This window comes from Camellia sinensis, chromosome 9 (assembly GCF_055761805.1).
Source record: "Camellia sinensis isolate YWXY chromosome 9, ASM5576180v1, whole genome shotgun sequence".
In the NCBI taxonomy this organism is placed as follows: domain Eukaryota; kingdom Viridiplantae; phylum Streptophyta; class Magnoliopsida; order Ericales; family Theaceae; genus Camellia; species Camellia sinensis.
Window position 1 is genome coordinate 55,619,683 of NC_138969.1, and position 13,063 is coordinate 55,632,745.

At 34.2% G+C, this 13,063-nt stretch overlaps 1 long non-coding RNA gene and 1 pseudogene across 2 annotated transcripts; both read left to right on the plus strand.

The window, feature by feature from the left end:
* The first annotated feature begins 172 nt into the window (after positions 1–172).
* Positions 173–3,335, plus strand: LOC145798598 (uncharacterized). The gene is made up of 3 exons (XR_014339694.1): positions 173–652; positions 883–967; positions 3,255–3,335. It is a non-coding gene; the product is annotated as an uncharacterized LOC145798598 (long non-coding RNA).
* A 3,661-nt stretch (positions 3,336–6,996) lies between these two features.
* Positions 6,997–9,982, plus strand: LOC114322013 (myosin-11-like; annotated as a pseudogene). The gene is made up of 8 exons (XR_014339695.1): positions 6,997–7,106; positions 7,205–7,411; positions 7,557–7,700; positions 7,986–8,056; positions 8,151–8,250; positions 8,329–8,385; positions 9,008–9,090; positions 9,689–9,982. The product of XR_014339695.1 is annotated as a myosin-11-like (transcript).
* The last annotated feature ends 3,081 nt before the right edge of the window (positions 9,983–13,063 follow it).

Here is a 13,063-nt window from a genome sequence, read left to right on the forward strand (position 1 = left end):
TTGCCCAAAACAAATTGATTCACTGAGGGCTAAAAGAATTGTTAAATATTAGATTAAAAAGAAATAGATTAAATTATAGTGGCCACTCTTAACCCACTCTTAAGATTTGAAAAAAAAAAAATACAAGTTTTACTGTTTTGACATAATTATACTGGCCATCTATTGACACTACAGGAAATATATGATTTTACGGCGTTTATTTAACGGCGTTTTTTTAAACGTCACTATTTCTAACATTTAACGACGTTTTATAAACGTCATATTTTATTTTAATTAAAACGGTACCGTTTAAGTAATCCAAGTCGTTTGAAAAGCGCCTCCAAATGTGTTTCTCTCTCTCTCTTCAAACCCTCCAATCTCTCACCAACGTATTTGAATCTGAGAAACCCTAGAGTCTTAGAGAAACCGATCCCTCAAATCTCTCACTCGTTCTCTCTCTCTCTCTCTCTCTCTCTCTCTCTCTCTCTAAACCCTTCAGCTCCTTCAACTCAATTCAACCTTCTTCGCTCGGTGATTCATCATTTGGTCGATCCAATCTCAGAATGATTTTGATTTCGAAGCTCCACAATCACCGGCACCGCCACCCCCATCTGCATCTGTATCTGCATCGTCTACTAACCATCTGCACGATTTTGATTTCAATCCAATCTCAGTTTCGTCGATTCTTCTCTCTCTCTCTCTCTCTCGATCTCTGCCTGTCTTTGTCTCCCTCTCTCTTGATCTCGTTCTCTCTCGCACAGTCTCGTTCTCTGTGTATACATTATCTGTACTTTTTTTTGGATAATTTTTTTGTCCTAAAAAACTCTCTATACAAGTATATATATGAATTTTTATATGTATCTCTATGTATTAATTGAATAATCATCCTTATTTTGTTTTCAGGCTCTCGAATGATCCAATCGTTGATCGGCAGTGACGGAAAAAATCAACTCCTGTGAGAAAAGAAACCCTAACTTTCTCATTGGAGGTAAGTTCTAATATATTTGTTTACATGTTTGTTCTGTTTTTGATCTTGTTTAGATTTGTATTGAACAACTCTATTTAGATTTGTTTACTCAATACACTGATGAGAATCTACTTGAATTTGGTTTCTCTTACTTTTCTGGAGCTATATTCTTTTGTCTATAATGCTTCTAAATATGAGGATACATTGGTTTATGTCAATTTCTATGTATCAAAATATATTTTGGTTTATTTAGATGATAAACATTAATTGGAGAACTCAGTAGTGATTAGCAGTCTGTCTATTGGTTAATTTGGGTATTGACTTAAATTTGATTTTTTTTTTTTTCTATCACTCATCTATCTTCGGTTATAATTTTTCACAATATTGTATTGAAGGTCATCAGCCAAAGCTGGGTTTGGCTGGAACAGGTTTGTCATTGATTTATTGATTGAAAAGGAATTACATAATAAAATGTTGACCTAGAACCAGGTTCCTCCTTCCCGTTCTCTTAGTAGCATCATAATAGTGCTATTATTTATCTTGTTTGTTTGTGTTTGTATTGTTTCTTTGTTTTTATTTGTTTTGGAAAATAGATTATGCAAGAATACAAATATGGAGCACAAATACAACACCATCAAGATGATTTAAAAATAAATAAATAAAAAATCATGACACTGTCACGGAGATAAATAGGACCTTGGCTTCATTATTCAGTGGTTGCTTCTTTGATCAAATTTTCCCTTAATTTTGTTTTCTCTTCGTGGTTCACTTTAGATGTGAAATTTTCTTAGATCATTATAGTCTTATCAAATGCTATTGGTGCTGGCAACTTCACAATAAATGTTGGTCCAGTTTCAAGCATTGTCATTTCAAATAAGTTGAATGGCGTAAACATCTTGAAGGTAATGCAGTCATTTTGTTTTAAGACGAAGTTTACCTTACTGTTTGTATTTTTTAGGTAATTTGTTGGATGTTGTTGAGAAGGTACAGGTACAGGTACTGTTTTAGGTAATTTTCTCTAGTTCTTCCACACTTTCGTCTATGCTCTGAAGTCTTTCATGTGTAGGGCTGTGAGAGAGAAGTTACAGAGTCTGCAAATGGTGTCTCAGAAAGATAGAAAAAAAGAACAGAGAAAAAGAAAATGGTTCATCTGACTAGAACCCTTCATATATTGGATTATCGAGAATATGCATAATCACTTAACAATAACTAAATTTGATGATTAGAAGGAAGAAGTTGAGTTAAATGGTGAAATAATAACTGAATGGAGGAAAATGATTTACTTACTTTAACTCAAGTTGTTGGGATATATGATTTGTTGAGTAAATTTGTATACTTAACCTACCTGGCATATGATGGTGCATACAATTGTGTTTATACAGTTGTTTTAGACTAATAGTCATCAATAGATCACTCGTTTGGTTTATTATTTTGTAGCCAGCTTCACCTACCACCCTTGGAAAGGAAATTGCAATTTTTGCTGTCAGATTAAGCAGGGAAAGACGGGATATTTCTCAAGTTGAGATAATGGGGAAGTTTGCCGGTGTAGTTAGAAATTACAATGCACATCTTGTTGCATACCCTGATATTAAATGGCGTCAAATTGCAGAGGAGTTCATGAAATCTCTTGGATTAAGTTTCAATCCCTGTGTGACTCTGGTGTGTTCCATGCACAAGATTTCTTCTCACTTAAGTTTTTATTAGGTTTCTCTATAATTCTTCACAGACCAGAGTAATTTTTAGAAGTTTTATCAACAAGTTCTAAGTTAACAATCAGTAACCACATTTTGATGGTTCCTTTTGATATGCTCTCTGTTGGCTTGTATAGACCTACCATCCACTGTACGGCTACTCTATGTACAAAGCTAGAGAAGTCGGTAGTCTTTATTACCTATTAGTTACTCATTAGTGAACTCTCTTCCCAATTTTTATCCCCGTCCTCGCTCCTTATTATTTTTATGTAACAATTAATTCATCCATATTAAACTGTGATAGAGGACATCACTTATGTGTTCCTTGAAAATTCTGAATTCAGGTCATTATCTTCTAGCTAATTCTTTCATAGTTTAACCATGTTCTGCAAGTTAGTTGCTACTCCAGATTATCAAGAGTGTGCTCGATCCTTGTGAGGATGAAAATGATGACATTCAAGATGATGATGTGAGCTTGGGGGCTGATTTTGTACAAAAGAGTGTTCTGAATTTCATTTCATTTCATGTTTTGGTCAATTTCACGTATATATTATGTGTGTATGCAGTGTAATTCTTAACTAAAATTTTGTATTTGTGGTTGTGTTATTGGGAAACAGATAGCAAAGTTCTGATGGAGGTCTGGTTGGTTGTGAAAACAGTGATGCTGGGGAACCAGCAATGGAGATTCTTGAAGAAAGGATAGCCTGATGGTCTCTTCCATGAAGTTGTCAACTGCAATGCATTCTGCAAAAGAAGAAGATAATAGCCTGTTAGTTGAAACTGTGTCTGTTCTTGAACCGTGTTTATTGAATAACGTGTCTCTCTGAATTCATAATGTCCTATAGAGAGGGAAAGAAACAGCATAAAGTTATAATTTGCAAAATTTCACATTGCACTTGTAAAATTATCTTGCCAGTTTTATATTTATGATGTCTTATTGTAGTCCATTATAAAGCTGACACAGGCCGTCTACTTTTGCAGCGTTGACAGCAACTAACATTTCGAATTTTTCTGGTATGATCTTTTAGGTTCTTGGTATGGAAAGGTTAAAATCGGAGCTGCAATCACGTGGGTTGAAATGCGGGGGTACATTGCAAGAGCGTGCTGCCAGGCTCTTCCTTCTCAAAACCACACCTTTGGAGAAGCTTCCAAAAAAGCTGCTTGCTAAGAAATGAGATATCACATCCCTCTAATAACTTTGTTTTTGTTGTGGGTGAATTTGTACCTTGTGATGTCCATTTTGAAGTCTCTTTACTTCTTTTTTGATTGGTCATGTAGTTTATGTAAGCCTTGATGTTCATGTTGGGAACCCAGGGGAAGCAATCCGATGGGGTTCCTCTGTACTAAAACATTCCCTCACGTTCTTTTGACAATAATGGATGTATCATTGCTTATTATCACTACATCTTGATATTTTCTGCTATTTTGTTTGAAGATCATAGATATATTTTTTTTATTTTTATTTTTTTTTAAATATAGTTTATATATCTAGCTTAGACTTAAGGGAGTAAGGCAGCTGCATTGGGTTGGTGTTAGTGTTGCCCAATCTTGCCTCTAGCAAGGATCAAATTCCCCAATCTCTCGTATGTGAGAGGGGGAGGTGCAGCTGGGCTGGAACATATTTGAAGTTAATTATGTGTTTCAATTAATTTCATGATGATGTGTGCCTTCAAAGCATGGACAAATGGAACCCTGGATTGCTTCTGGTTCTGTATCTGTTGTAAACTTTTTATATATATTATTGATCGGCTTTGTAAACTTTGTGTATTATCTGGATGGTGAACAATAAAAATAAAAATCTCTGTTTGACACCACTTAGAATAAGCTTTAGGAAAAGGTGCATAATTCAAGTCTCAGTTGGGAAATAATACTAGTTGTAAAAGTAAGTGTGGATGATTTACCTGGAAGATAGTAGTCTGATTGGCAACTCGTATAACATCTCCCATTCTTACACAGATTTTATCAACATGGGAGTATGTTTTTAGTGTCCAATTTTCTCTAAACTTTGGAGTGTATACTTTTAATTATATGCTCATAATTACATATTACCTATAAATAAAAAAAAGATTCACGATTATAGAGATAGTGTTGCATTCATCACCATTAGATTGCCTTGTTCTGCGTAGAGTAATAAACTTTGTTTAGTAGTGTCCCAGGGGTGGATTTCCGTCTGCAGTAACTGTTTTGCACATATATAGAGCTCATAACGGCCATAATGTAGTTGTGGAAATCTCATGCAAATGTATAGCTTTGGATAAGCTTTGTTTGCTCTTTTCTTATTAGTATTGTTATTATATGATGCAGCTGACAGGAATGAAGAAAACAAGCAAGTCAATCCTGTGCCTGCATACTTGCGTTGGCCTCTGAAAAGAATGAAAGACTTTTCTAACTTTTCTTTTTATTCAATGAATCACATATACACTGTACAAGATATTATATAGGAAAATATCTAACTAACTCAGTAACTAATGCAGTAACTAACTTAGCTAACAAACACTCTAACCATCCAACAAACATTACAACTGTAGCTATGTTTGTTACAGATATTTTCTGAAGAGCATTTAGGAAAACAAAACTGTGATGAACAAGATATCAATGCTGACTTCTTCTGCAGTGATGGCTCTGCCTCTAGCTATGAATCTGTGGTTGCTGCAGCTGGGTATGTATGTATCTTAGCAGCCTCACATGCAGGCTGATCAGGTGCGTGGACTAAGTTTGAGAGAAATTGGAGGTGGTTTTCCAAAACACCATCGTGCTCCATCTCTTCATTGCTAAACCCTTAACAATGGTGCAAAACATAAAGAGACTAAGGGGACATAGGGATGCTGTTTATTGTGGTAATCTTCTTATCCTTAACTATATTTAACTGGTGTGGTTTTGGGAATTCCATTCATTCAAATGGTAGAGTTATTCTTAGGTGGTTCTTTGGTGGCAGTAGTTGTAAAAAAATCATATATATTAGCTTCTAATTATTTTTTTGGATAACAATTTTAGTATTATTATTATTTAAATTTTTGTTGTTTGTTGCTCCCTATTCTTCTGCTAATCAGTATGTGTACTGAGAAACAAATTAATGTTTATCTATCTATCCCACCATACCTTTTGACTTTTACCGATCAAAAAAAAAATAAAAACACATGCACACACACAAAGTAGACATGTTAATAAAATTTGCTCTTTTTTAATTAGTTAAACAGGACTGTTTTACGAAATTGTCTCAACCACATCTCAAATATTGGCTTTTAGAGCACAACATTAATAGTTTATATATTGCCATATTCAGTTTGTTTGGATGGAACTCCATTTTCATTCCTTGTGTTACTTGTCTACTCTTCTTAATTTTACTGAAAGGGTGACATTACTGACTTGGCTGTAAGTTCAAACAATGCTTTGGTGGCATCTGCTTCAAATGACTACAGCATTCAAGTTGTAAGGGTTCTTTCCAGTTTACACTTAAAATATAAATCCGTCATACTATTTATCCCTTGGTGACCTAATAGTTTTTTCTTGTGTATTACAGTGGCGCTTGCCAGATGGATTTCCTATTTCAGTTTTGCGTGGACATATAGGAGCTGTTACTGCCATTGCATTTAGTCCCCGGCCTAGCTCTATGTACCAGCTGTTATCGTATGTTACATCCCATACTTCTAAATGCATGTTCTATTCCCTATAGTCCCTCAATTGATCTAATGGCTTTATTCTTAATATGTCATTTGATAGTTGTGCTGTTCTTCTGCTAGCACCCAGAAATTTTATCATAAGCTAAGAAGCACATGTGAAGCACATGTTGCATCAATACAGATTTGTTGTTCCTCAATCTTATTTTGTTGTATTGTTTTATGCTCTATCTAGCTAGGATGTCCTGGTTTTCACATCGATCTCTAAAGTTCATTTAAATGTTATTTTCCCAAGGAGGTGTTGTTCCAGTGTATAAGCGGAACATTCAAATGAGTTATGTTAGTGATGTCTGGAGTCTTTAGTTTCTAAGGTCAGGTCATAGCTTTTGATTGGTTAGATGTACAATGCTCTTTCATAATTCACACATAAATTGTATGGGTGTATTAGAAGCCTGAATAATATTTTTGCCTTAAACATCCAACAATGCACTAAAATGTGGAATTATTTTATCTGCACTATTTGAAATGTCCAATCATTTCAGTTGTTTGACCTGCCTATTGAAAACCAAAAAATTTGTAGTGAAGTGTATAGTTGATAAAATCATATTGTGAATCAAAATATTAATTTTGCTAATTGTGAATCAAATTGAAATGAGGATTGTAAGATTTGACACAAAATATAAAAATGATATTAAATAATCGGATATATGAAAAATTAAAATAAATGGATTTTGGTAATTTTGGAGCTTTGTGATTTAAAGTTGCCAGATGTTGAAGGCAAGTGGTGCTGCTGGAATGGCTCCTCAGCGCCGTCGATCATCCTCGGCTACTCTGTTTGGAAGGATGACACAGGTAATTTAAAGTTCCCATTTGAATTTCCATGTTCTGTCATCAAACGAAGTTTTAGTCCTTTCGTTAGTTCAGGTGTTTGCTATTATTTTTATTTACAGAGTTTCCGAGGAACTCCGCAAGGAGTTAATCTTTCCTTTGTAAATGGTGGCCTGACTGGTGGAGCAGAAACTTTACACGAAGTTGAAGCCAAATACCCAGCTTTGCTTTTCAAGCAGTAACTTACAGCATTTGTAGAAAAGATTTATGGAATGATTTGAGATAACCTTAAGAAAGAGATTTCTCCATTGCTTGGGTTGTGCATCCAGGTAATTGAATCTGTTCGATTCTTAAATTACCAGGCACAATTTATGGTAAAAGGAGGAATGAAATTCTTTATTCTATGGGTTATTTTATTAATATACTTGGTAAATTATTTCTGTATAAACTTTCTTTCAGAATATGAAAAAATAGGCACCAAGAACTTCGAGGGCAAGCTTGGTTAAGGGATCATCACGTTCAGTTGCAACTACAGCAGCACAGCAAGCGTTGATTGCTCACTGGCAAGGGATTGTGAAGAGCCTGGGAATTTTCTTGAACAGTCTGAAAACAAATCATGTCAGTAAAATTTGTCACTGCTTTCATTCCTTGTTATGCCATTTTTTCTTCCCCATTACCCGTTTCGATAAATTTGGTGCCTTTTGTCTGGCTTCTTGACATTGTTTTTATTTGTCTGCTTCCAATCCACTTCAGCTCTCCAAACATGGCACTTAAATGTGCCATTTACATAGTTGACTGGCTTGGATTTTGGGGGAATGCTTCTGTTTCTATTTACTGTGCATAGATTTTCTTCTGAAGCACCCTTTTGCTTACCTGTTTTCTTTTTCATTTTACTATTTTCAGGTACCTCCATTTTTAGTTTGCAAGGTGTTCACACAAATATTTTCATTCATCAATGTTCAACTATTCAACAGGTAGTCTGCATGTTGTCTTTAGATGCTTTTTGAAGTTTTTATACTGCAAGTAAGTTTTTTCTTATGGCCTTGTGCATGCTTTTTGGGACCACAGCCTTCTATTAAGGAGAGAATGTTGTTCATTCAGTAACGGTGAATATGTTAAAGCAGGACTCGCTGAACTCGAACATTGGTGTTATAATGCAACAGATGAGGTAGCATCAGCATTGATTTATTACCACTTCACTTTGTGTTGTATAATTTCTATTTTAGTAAGCAAAAACATATTGCAGTAGGCAGGTTCAGCTTGGGATGAGCTCAAGCATATCAGACAGGCTATAGGGTTTTTGGTATACCCTTCCTTTCATTGTTCATCTTGGACTCTTCTCTTTCACCATTAGTCGTTCTAAACTTTGAAATGGAAGAATCCCACCTGAAAGGAAACACAATTCCATAAACCACAAACATGAGATATTAGCATCTCTATAAAGGATGGAGTGCTTTTCATTAACTCTTTTGATGACATGAAAACTAATAATTTTCTGCATCAATTGGCAATCTTCTTTTATACTTACTTGAACCAAATATGAGAGGTTCCAATTTTCACTACACCAAAAGAATGTAGGATTCCACCATCAATTCAATATCTAGGAATATTACTAATCTAAGACTTCAATAAGCATATATGCCAACAATTTATAATTATTTGAGATCTTCAGAAGATAAAATTCTTTCTGGCAACAAGTTTTAAGTACTGTTTATAAGTATTGGGTACAAATTCTTCAATTTGTGTTTATTTTGGTGAATCTGATTGCAGTTTATGTTCTGCAGTTTTTCAGTTTTTCCTATAATCCCATCAACTTCCTATCAAGGAATTTCCTTTTGCACTCAATAACTATATTTGTGGAAAGTCTTTTATCTGCTTGCCTTAGCATTCCTGGATCTCAATCTTTTTGTTGTCATTGTTGACAGATTCAAGGATTATATCCCTGCAAAGTATCATTCCTTATATGAGCAGTACCTTAAAAGAAGTGACAACGCAGTCGCCATGTGAAGTAAGAAATTCTTCCATGTAAAGTATTTATATAAACCAAACCAAACCAAACTAAGACTTAAGTCCCATCATATCTTTTTTGTCCTTAGCAGTACCTTGTTGAAATAGAAACAAATGTTAGCTATATACTTATATATATATATATATATAGAGGGAGCACCCAATTTGGTGTTCATGAAGTTTTGTGGACTTTTATTTTCCAAAAGTAAAACCTGACTTTCCACTTACAAATAGTTACAACTACTTATATATATATATATATATATATATATATATATATATATATATATATATATATTATATTTTGTTAATTTGGCACACAGTGTGTGCCTCACCTTCTAGTACGATGAAATGTAATACCGCTACAGGTTGTTGAGATTTTAAGTTGAACACAAGTGATACTGGCATATTGAATGCAATTTGAGTAAACTAGTTTCAGAATTAAATTATTATTTTTTGCTTAAAATGCTTTGCAAGATAAACTCTTTGAGAGTAGAATTTTATTGTTGATTTACCATGATTGAACCTCCTAGTTTTACCATTAGTATAAGTTCATCCTCTCTCTCTCTCTCTCTCTCTCTCTCTCTCTCTGTGAGCAGGTTGGCTGTACAAAAGGTGATGATGCTGGTCTTTCAAATGCGCACATGATTTTGGCAGAGATTCCAAATGCTTCAGAAGCGGTGGTATAGGTGCATGACTTGGGGTGAAAAAATAAATTTCTAGCAGTATGGTGGTTCTTGCTTTATGTAGGAAGGGTAATATTTGGTGTGTATTATTAATACTCTGTTCAACTCTGGAAATTTGTAGACATTGATTAGAAAATCTGGACATGAATGCTTGATGCTTTGTGTCTAACCCAATGAATATGAATGCATAATTATTTCTTGGCTAAACACAACTTTTAAGGTCGTAATCTGACCCGATGACAAATGTTATCTGTCCTAATTTATGGTATTGATTTGAGTAGTGGAAATCATTATAACTTCTTCCCAACCCTATTTGCCTTAGACACTATTACTTTTTGTTATTCAACTGTTAATTTCACTTTTATCTTTAAATTATTCTCATTTTATTTTTTGGGATTGAACTTATTGGATTTTTTTCTTGAAGGATGTTGTATGGGGTACTATTATAGATGTGAGGGAATATTAATCTCACATAAATATATGTCTATACAAAGTTTTATTCATTATTGCTATTTTACAGGTATATTTTTGAAGTTAAATCTCACAAAATTAGTAGTTCAAAAAAAAAAAAAAAATCTTTTGCGGCATTTTTCAAAACGCCACTATAGTTATATTTTTAAAATAACAAAAAATCTATTACGACGTTTTTGAAGCGTCGCTAATGCTTATGTGACGTCATGTTACCGTTGACTGCCACATTTAGCGGCGTTTTTATAAACGCCACCTATACTAATTTTACGACGCTTTTAAAGCGTCATAAACTTACAGCGACGGCCGCGTCCTCGACGTTTGGTAGTAAGCGTCACTAAAGGAATTAACGGCGTTTTTCAGACATATAGCGGCGTTTTTTAAACGCCGCTAAAAGTCATTTTCCCAGCAGTGTGAGTAAGGTTAAAAAGAGCAAAACTAATGCACATGATATGAAAAAACAAAGATATACAAGATAAAAAATACATTTTAATATAAAAATGATGATAATTTTGTTTTTTTAATCTATATAACTAACAAATTTTAGATGAAAAAGAGATCAAGTGTTATATGAATTAAAACTTTAAAAATTAGTTATAATTATATCAAATTTATGGAACTTGATGTATTTTTCATAATCCCCAATAAATATAATTGACCTAAAGAAATATATAGGGGAATAACACATCAATAGAGTAGCAAAAATTACTTTAAAAAATTATAAAAAAAATTATAATTATAATTATAATAATTAATATTTATATTATTTTTTTATTTTTTAAAAATATTTTTCACTGGAAAAATGCCTAAGACCCCAGCGAGGGTCACTGGGGATTGTGTGTGTAGGAAGGTGATTGACTTTTTTTTTTTTTATTTCAGCGAATGGGACTGCGCCACGTCACATGTGGCCCCCCGGGCCTGAAGCACGGCCCTTTTCACTGATATGGTGTCAGTGTAATTCCCTCAAATATATATACGAAAATTGGTTGTGGACCCCAACATATGGAGGATCCACTCATTACCCAATGGTTCTCTCGCAGTCTACATGCTACAAAAAAATTACTTTATTTATTTATTATTTTTATTAATTATATATTCAGAAAAAATATTTGTTATATTTTAAAATGTGTAGATTATATATTTTAAATATGATTTACATTACATCAAATGCAAATTTATCATAAAATTTAATTTTTAAATACATAAGATCTTAATTTCTTTTTTATAAGAAAATGTGTGGTCAGACATATGAGGGAAAAATAATTAATGGTAAATTGACTGAACCGATAGGAAGAAGAAACATCACAAAATGTTATCTCCAAATAACGAATTTTTTTTTTTAATATAACAGTGATATCATGTTATGGGTATCATTCTCTAATAATTCTCAAAATTTATCATCTCATCATGTATATGTGGCACTTAGAAAGTGTAGGTTTACCCTCTACATATAGGCTATTTTGGATTAACAAGATTAATACTCTTATGTTTTTTCTTGGAAATCTCGTTTGAACAAAACTCCTTTCAGTTGTACTTATTTTCGCACTTTTTATTTCAGTGAGGCTATGAGTGCTTAGATGCAAATCCAACCCGAATTGTGCCTTACAGAGAAGTTTGTGATGTTAATGCTTTCAAGATTGCCACTTCGCTGATTATGACGGGGATCGAGCTGCCCTCATGAATAGTTTGTAAGATATCTCAAGCCTCTTTTGCGACTTCACAATTACAAATACGACTAAACTCTTCAGGTGTGACAGCGCAAAAGAGAGAATTGATAGCTTTACTATTCCAGCTACTATTTTGGTAATCAATTGTGTCCCACTTATCGATTGGTTTGGGAAAAGTAACTTCATCAACGGTAATCGTCGGTTCAGTCCATTATGTTGTGTCGGGTGCGGGTGCATGTGTCTTAGTTTTCATGTTTTCATGCTACATGTTCTTAAAATCTCCAAGTCGCATCTATTCATGTTTTCCATCTCATGCTTCAAATGCTTCAAGATAATCTAGCCATATATTTATTGCTTTTTCGTATATTCTTGTGGGACTAATAGTTGTTTTGGAGATTGTGACACTAATAGCTGTTTTGCAGATCATGACCTTGAGAAAGACGTTTGTTTTTGTTGGAAGTTTGTTTTTATTGGCTGAAATGGGTTGGGGTGATTAGGATTTTATTTGTTAGGTGTGTTTTGTCATAGCATTGCCAAAGGGGGAGATTGTTAGGTTTTTTCTTGGCAATCCTGTTTGAACAAAACTCTTTTCAGTTGTACTTATTTTCGCACTTCTTATTTCAGTGAGGTTATGAGTGTTTAGATGCGAATCCCACCCAAATTGTGCCTTGCAGAGAAGTTTGTGATGTTAATGCTTTCAAGATTGCCACTTCGCTGATTATGATGGGGATCGAGCTGCCCTCATGAATAGTTTGTAAGATATCCCAAGCCTCTTTTGCGACTTCACAATTACAAATACGACTAAACTCTTCAGGTGTGACAGCGCAAAAGAGAGAATTGACTAAACTCTTAATACCCGCCCTTGCTCGCTCGAGTGAAGGAGTTCTCGCTCGAGCGAAGACTAGGTCTGGCAAAAAACCTGAAAATGATGATTTGACGCTCGAGCGCAAGTTGTTTGGCTGGAGCCAAGCCACTTATGAAAAACACGCGTTTTTGGTTCCTCGCTCGAGCGAGCTTCGCAATCCCAGATTTCTATAAGTACGGGTTTCTGTCAGATTTTTGGATTACTTCTCCAGATCTTCTTTTTGGATATTTAGGTTTATCTCTGGAGATATTTTACTAGTTTTCCTTGATGTTTTGATTGAGTATTCAA